At 41.4% G+C, this 7,711-nt stretch overlaps 1 long non-coding RNA gene across 1 annotated transcript; it reads right to left on the bottom strand.

Annotated features, from left to right (window-relative positions):
- Positions 1-965: 965 nt before the first annotated feature.
- On the bottom strand, positions 966-2,233 carry LOC133552412 (uncharacterized). The gene is made up of 3 exons (XR_009806713.1): positions 2,158-2,233; positions 1,138-1,311; positions 966-1,069 (listed from the first exon to the last, which is right to left on the bottom strand). It is a non-coding gene; the product is annotated as an uncharacterized LOC133552412 (long non-coding RNA).
- Positions 2,234-7,711: the final 5,478 nt, after the last annotated feature.

Here is a 7,711-nt window from a genome sequence, read left to right as displayed (position 1 = left end):
GAGAGATGCCGTCGGACGGTTTTCACGGGAGACATTTCCGGTGTTGTTTCCGGATGAGGAGATGCTGCTCCGTTACTGATTTAAGTAAAGTCTGAATGTCATTAAAACAGTTAGCTCCATCTTTTAACACTTCTTCCACTCCCATCCTTGCACGCTACACCGCTACAACAAATATGACGGGGAGAAGGCGTTGCCGAAGGTTAGCCCAAAAATAAGACCGCCTACAAAACGGCGCATCCGGAAGCGACTTTCAGAAAGCGGCCTGAAGATGATCTGTAATACATAATCTATGCAACCTTTTGACCAAAGAACCACCATTACAGGTTATGTAGACCACAAGCAAGTATTATCCATCCATCCATCCATTTTCTACCGCTTATTCCCTTTTGGGGTCGCGGGGGGGCGCTGGCGCCTATCTCAGCTACAATCGGGCGGAAGGCGGGGTACACCCTGGACAAGTCGCCACCTCATCGCAGGGCCAACACAGATAGACAGACAACATTCACACTCACATTCACACACTAGGGCCAAATTAGCGTTGCCAATCAACCGATCCCCAGGTGCATGTCTTTGGAAGTGGGAGGAAGCCGGAGTACCCGGAGGGAACCCACGCATTCACGGGGAGAACATGCAAACTCCACACAGAAAGATCCCGAGCCTGGATTTGAACCCAGGACTGCAGGAACTTCGTATTGTGAGGCAGACGCACTAACCCCTCTTCCACCGTGAAGCCGCAAGTATTATCAATTTAGAAAAAAATAATAATGATATGATTGCTTTAATGCGCCCTATAATCCATTGCGCCTTGTAAATGGAAAAGATAAAAAAATAGACTGTGAACGATTCCAGCCGTCGCCATGTGGATTGCATGGACCACCCAGGAAGGACATCGTGTCGAGCAGGTTTGACTCTTTTACTTTTTCAAATAAGGAAGTGTCAGTGTCGATCGGGTCGCTTTTCAGCTCCTCCTCCTCCGCTGCTCGTCTCGGGCTGCTTTTCAGCTGCCGGTGTCGTCGTCTTCCTCTGGGGCTCATTCTCGGATCTTTCATGTTCGTCTGCTTCTGCTGAGCTGCGAACAGTCCACCTCTTAATCCTGATCTTTCCTCCTTCTCCCCTTTTATACACTGAGATTTACACCTGATTTAGATTGTGGCTGCGTCGCTCCCAGCAAGCCCCTCCTCTTCGTTTCGCTGCATTCTCCACCTCCTGGCCGCCATCTTGACCAGGGCCAAACGGTGTCCCGCCCCGCCGTCGGCCCGTCGGGTCCGCCGGCTCCGCCTCTCCACTTAGACCATTCATCGGCAGTGCGCCCTATGGTCATGAAAATACGGTATATCTGATTTTTTTTATGTAGTAAAAAAACCTGGGTAAGATGTAAAAAAAATAATCGGAATTGCACTGTTTAAATAAACATGAAAAGATCTGATACAGTTTGCAAATTTGCAAAAAACTAAACAAAAAGGAATTGACGTGTTGTGTGAAGAAGGCCTGAAGGTGTTCACAGAGTAGTGTGGCCGGTGAAGACTCTGTAGGGATTGTCGGCGGCCTTTAGTGCTCTGCACCGCCGACTTGTAGTTGTCTGTGAAACTTCCTAAAAAAAACACTACAACTCCCACAATCCCCGTGGGTTGTTTGCATCATTTCCTAGTGGAGCCCAGCCTGCTGGCTTTGCAAAGCAGTGCAATAAAAAGACGACGATATTTATGCCACAAAGAAGCCACAAGGGACGCACAGAGCGTACTCGCTATCGGCTGTTTCAAGCAAAGTGTTGCAGCTCGTGATCGACCGGGCACAACTGTGTCTGAAATTGTCTCAGAGGTGAGTCTTGGAAAACATTTCATTCACACATTGGCCTGATTTAGATTTGATGGTGGACTGTGCTGGGAAAATGCCGATCGAATGCGGGTCAATTTGAAAAAACACATGCCCAACAGTGTTTTGTAAGACTTGAGTAAAATTGTAGTTTCCCACAGACAGGCCTTGCGGATGTCTGCTTTGAATAAGGGCAGACCGCTGTGGACTGTTTCCGCCTACGTGCTTTCCGAGTATGGGCATTAAATGTCGACAAAGTTTATTGACACAATGTGGCAAAGACACAAAAAGAGGTATGAACTACGACGGGAAAGACTGAACGAAACTGCAAGCGAAAATACTCACAATAAAAGTCCGGAATGAACGCCAAGGCTAAAAGAGTTCAACGCGATAGGTGAGCGACACAGGTGAGGTGATTGCCGGCGACAATCCGACACTGCAGCAAGGCTTATGAAGGCCTAATTGCAAACAGCGCACAGTAAGAGGAAGCAGGCAGGCAGCAGCACATACTGTAACTGTAACAAAACTCAAATAGAATTCGAAAATCCAAGAAAATCCAAGAAAATATTTTAAAGACTTGGTCTTCACTTGTTTAAAAACATTCATTTATTTTTTTACTTTGCTTCTTATAACTTTCAGAAAGACAATTTTAGAGAAAAAATACAACCTTAAAAATTATTTTAGGATTTTTAAACACACATATATATATATCAATCAATCAATCAATCAATGTTTACTTATATAGCCCTAAATCACTAGTGTCTCAAAGGGCTGCACAAACCACTACGACATCCTCGGTAGGCCCACATAAGGGCAAGGAAAACTCACACCCAGTGGGACGTCGGTGACAATGATGACTATGAGAACCTTGGAGAGGAGGAAAGCAATGGATGTCGAGCGGGTCTAACATGATACTGTGAAAGTTCAATCCATAATGGATCCAACACAGTCGCGAGAGTCCAGTCCAAAGCGGATCCGACACAGCAGCGAGAGTCCCGTTCACAGCGGAGCCCGCAGGAAACCATCCCAAGCGGAGGCGGATCAGCAGCGCAGAGATGTCCCCAGCCGATACACAGTCGAGCAGTACATGGTCACCGGATCGGACCAGACCCCCTCCACAAGGGAGAGTGGGACATAGGAGAAAAAGAAAAGAAACGGCATATATATATATATATATATATATATATATATATATATATATATATATATATATATATATATATATATATATATATATATATGTGTATATATATATAAATTCCTTCTTCTTTCCTGACAATTAAAATCAATGTTCAAGTATTTTTTTTTTTTATTGGAAAGAATAATAAATATATTTTAATTTAATTCTTCATTTTAGCTTCTGTTTTTTCCACGAAGAATACTTGTGAAATATTTCTTCAAACTTATTATGATTAAAATTCGAAAACAATATTCTGGCAATTCTAGAAAATCTGTAGACTCAAATTTAAATCTTATTTCAAAGTCTTTTGAATTTCTTTTAATATTTTTATTTTGGAAAATCTAGAAGAAATATTGACTTGTCTTTGTTAGAAATATAGCTTGATCCAATTTGTTATATATTCTGAGAAAGTGCAGATTGGATTTTTACCTATTTAAAACATGGCATCAAAAATATATTTTTTGTGACAAATCATTAAGATGATCAGTGTTTCCACAAAGATGAATATCATGAATTGTTAATAATAATATAGAGTTTAAGGTAAATTGAGCAAATTGGCTATTTCTGTCAATTTACTTAAGTGTGTATCAAACTGGTAGCCCTTCGCATTAATCAGTACCCAAGAAGTAGCTCTTGGTTTCAAAAAGGTTGGTGACCCCTGATCTAGTGGCACCCCATAGAATTCCTTGATTAAATACTATAATGACGTGACTTGAGCGGTTATCAAAGGTTTATCAGCCGATGTTGGAAGTCGTTACAAACAGACTACTGTATGCCGTAGTCCAATGTTTTTCAACCACTGTGCCGTGGCACACTAGTGTGCAATGAGATACAGTTTGGTGTGCCGTGGGAGATTATCTAAATTCAAATATCTGGGTTAAATATGTTTTTTGCGAACCGGTAATTATAGTCTGCAAATAATTTGTTGTTGTTTAGTGTTGGTGCTGTCTAGAGTTTGGCAGAGTGACCGTTTAATACTTTTCCTTATCTGTAGGTGGCTGGCGGTAGCTAATTGCTTTGTAGATGTCGTAAACAGCGGGAGGGAGTGTGCAGGTAAAACGGTGTCTAATGCTTGAACTAAAAATAAACAAAAGGCGACTGCCCCTAAGACTAGGGATTGAAGCTTAGGGAAGGCTATACAGAACAAAACTAAAACTGAACTGGCTACAAAGTAAATAAAAACAGAATGCTGGACGACAGCAACGACTTACTGTGGAGCAAAGACGGGCGTCCACAATGTACATCCGGACGTGACATGACAATCAACAATGTCCCCACAAAGAAGGATAAAAACAACTGATATTGTGATGACTGTTGGGCATGGTAATGCCGGGTTTGTCCCTCCGTGGATGCGGTGACGTGAACATAACAAAGGTAAGATCTTAAAATATTTATTTAACAAAAAGAGAGCCTTGAACAGAAATACTGGAGCTAATAAAAAGGCAAACCAAAAACGCTAGTATGAAAACTAGGAAATACAAACAGACAACTAAACTTGGCATGAAAGCACAAAAATGTAAAAACAAAAACAATTAGCATGTGAACTAAGAAAAGGCAGGTGGCTTAGCATATGAGCTAGCGAGAATAAACGTAGAAAAAGTAGCGGTCGTCACTTGTTTCATGAGAGCAATTTATGAACCCAGACCGAATGAACGGAAAAGGCTGGCTTAAATAGGAGGGTGATAATTAGTAGCAGGTGTGCGGGGCGAGACCAGCAGGTGGACTGATGAGTGACCATGGTAACAAAGCAAACAGGAAATAAGGAGTCGGAGAAATATACAAATTGGAACAATAAATAGTGTAGATCAGAGCACCGGATCGCAACAGATATATTGTTGATTGCTAAAACAAAGTAGATGCGGGAAATATCGCTCAAAGGAAGACATGAAACTGCCACAGGAAAATACTGAAAAAAGAGCAAAAGCCACCAAAATAGGAGCGTAAGACAGGAACTAAAACACTACACACAGAAAAATAGCAAAACATTCAAATTGATTCAGGGCGTGATGTGACAGGTGGTGACAGTACACCTACTTTGAGACAAGAGCTTTATTGATGCATGCTTGGTTATGGTTTAAAGTCATATCCAACAATTGCGACGACGACTTTTTACTGTCAACTTGAGTTCCGTTTTTTAAAGATTTCTGCTGATTTTTGAACGCAAAAAATGTGCCTTGGTTAAAAAAATGTTGAAAAACACTGCCGTAGTCAACGCCAAAACAAACAATCAGGACACAAACTTTGCTGTCTTACATTTTGTGTCACTTAACACGCATGGGAACCAAATGTTCCTTACATTCTGCGCTTACAGCCGCACTTCGCCAGCCTCCCAGCCAATCAATCCGCAGAACACATATTCAATTTACCAGTTAAATAACTTGGCCTTGTTTTTAAAGGGGAACATTATCACCAGACCTATGTAAGCGTCAATATATACCTTGATGTTGCAGAAAAAAGACCATATATTTTTTTTACCGATTTCCGAACTCTAAATGGGTGAATTTTGGCGAATTAAATGCCTTGCTGTTTATTTGCGATGACGTCAGAACGTGACGTCTCCGAGGTAATACAGCCGCCATTTTCATTTTCAACACATTGCAAACATTGGGTCTCAGCTCTGTTATTTTCCGTTTTTTCGACTATTTTTTGGAACTTTGGAGACATCATGCCTCGTCGGTGTGTTGTCGGAGGGTGTAACAACACTAACAGGGAGGGATTCAAGTTGCACCACTGGCCCGAAGATGCGAAAGTGTCTGCCGCCAGATCCCCAATGAATGTGCCCGTGTCTCCACATTTTACCGGCGATGACAGACATGGCACAGAGATGTATGGATAACCTGCAGATGCATTTGCAACGATAAAGTCAACGAAATCACAGAGGTGAGTTTTGTTGATGTTGATTTATGTGCTAATCAGACATATTTGGTTGCGGCGTGACTGCCACCTAATCGATGCTAACATGCTATGCTAATCGATGCTAACATGCTATTTAGCTAAAGCAGATATGGCACAGAGATGTATGGATAACCTGCAGATGCATTTCCAACGATAAAGTCAACGAAATCACAGAGGTGAGTTTTGTTGATGTTGACTTATGTGCTAATCAGACATATTTGGTCGCGGCGTGACTGCCACCTAATCGATGCTAACATGCTATGCTAATCGATGCTAACATGCTATTTTGCTAAAGCAGACATGGCACAGAGATGTATGGATAACCTGCAGATGCATTTGCAACTATATTACGTTTCCTTCCACCCACATTTAATGCGAAAAAAATCACGATATGCGAAAGTCCTGATCGTTTGGTCCGCACATTTTACCGTCGATGCTAACGCAGCTATTCGGCCATGCTATGGCTATGAATAGCGTCAATAGCTATTCGCTCAATAGCTTCAGTTTCTTATTCAATACTTTCATACTCCAACCATCCGTTTCAATACATGCGTAATCTGTTGAATCGCTTAAGCCGCTGAAATCCGAGTCTGAATCCGAGCTAATGTCGCTATATCTTATAATGTCGCTATATCTTGCTATATTCGCCATTGTTTGTTTACATTGGCAACACTGTATGACATCACAGGGAAATGGTTGGTCACATCGCAAATAGCGAAAATCAAGCTCTTTAATGCTTTTTTTAGGGATATTCCGGGACCGGTAAAATTTTGAAAAAACCTTCAAAAAATAATACAACAAGCCATTGGGAACTGATTTTTTTTTGTTTTTAACCCTTTTGAAATTGTGATAATGTTCTCCCTTTAAAGAATACCTTGGGCTACTATGCTACTTTATTTAAATGTCTGTCATTATGATGGCACTTAGAAAGTCTTTTCTGAGATGGTACTTAGTGGAAAAAAATTTGAGAACTACTGTTTTACAGTATACATGTAAGCCGAATAAATAATGTAGTGGACTGTCAGTGATACTGGGAACATACATCAATGTTATAGCAGCTCTCATGCAATAAACATCTAAAAGCGCCACGGGAATTTATCCATGTTTTAATCAATCCATAAGTGCTTGGACTGAGAAATATACAGTGCATGTTAACAACCTCTTCTCGGGGACGGAGGAGGTTTCTATTGATAATTTTAGGTTTTGGTCATGGCTGCAACCCACGGTGAGGCTTCTGAAATCGGCATTGTTTTATTTTCCTGTCAGAGATATGTTTGCATGGTGTGTATGCGAATTGACCGTGAGACAAACAAACTGAATGATGTTTTTTTGTTTGGCCGGTATCGCAGCAGTCCTGTGGCTACGTGTTGCCTCGAGGTCTAACAAATGCGTGTATTTGTATCAAATTCAATGGAGCTGTGCCAGGCGAAAGCTGTATACATTTTGAGTGAGGGACAGAAGGCGTGCGATGCACCTCCACAGTGCTGTGACCAAAAGTCAAGAACATTTTGGACTATGCAGTAATTATATGGTATGAATTTTTGTATTAAAGTACCTACCCACTCAACGAGGTATACAGCAACCTTGATATGAACTGAATACATCAGCAAATGAAACCTTACACTGACAAAAAATGTTCGCTTTACAGGCATATTTTAAATGTGATGAAAACAAGAAGTGACTTTGTGGTTCAATGCAGTGATTCCCAAAGCCCAAAAAAAGTCTGCGGGCTATAGAGCGTTTTCATTTCGGGCTCCAGTACTCTGGAATGCCCTCCCGGTAAAATTTCGAGATGCCACCTCAATAGAAGCATTTAAGTCTCAC

Source organism: Nerophis ophidion, linkage group LG05, assembly GCF_033978795.1.
Source record: "Nerophis ophidion isolate RoL-2023_Sa linkage group LG05, RoL_Noph_v1.0, whole genome shotgun sequence".
In the NCBI taxonomy this organism is placed as follows: Eukaryota; Metazoa; Chordata; class Actinopteri; order Syngnathiformes; family Syngnathidae; genus Nerophis; species Nerophis ophidion.
Note: the sequence above shows the minus strand (reverse complement) of the source record. Positions and strands in the feature narration are given on the sequence as shown.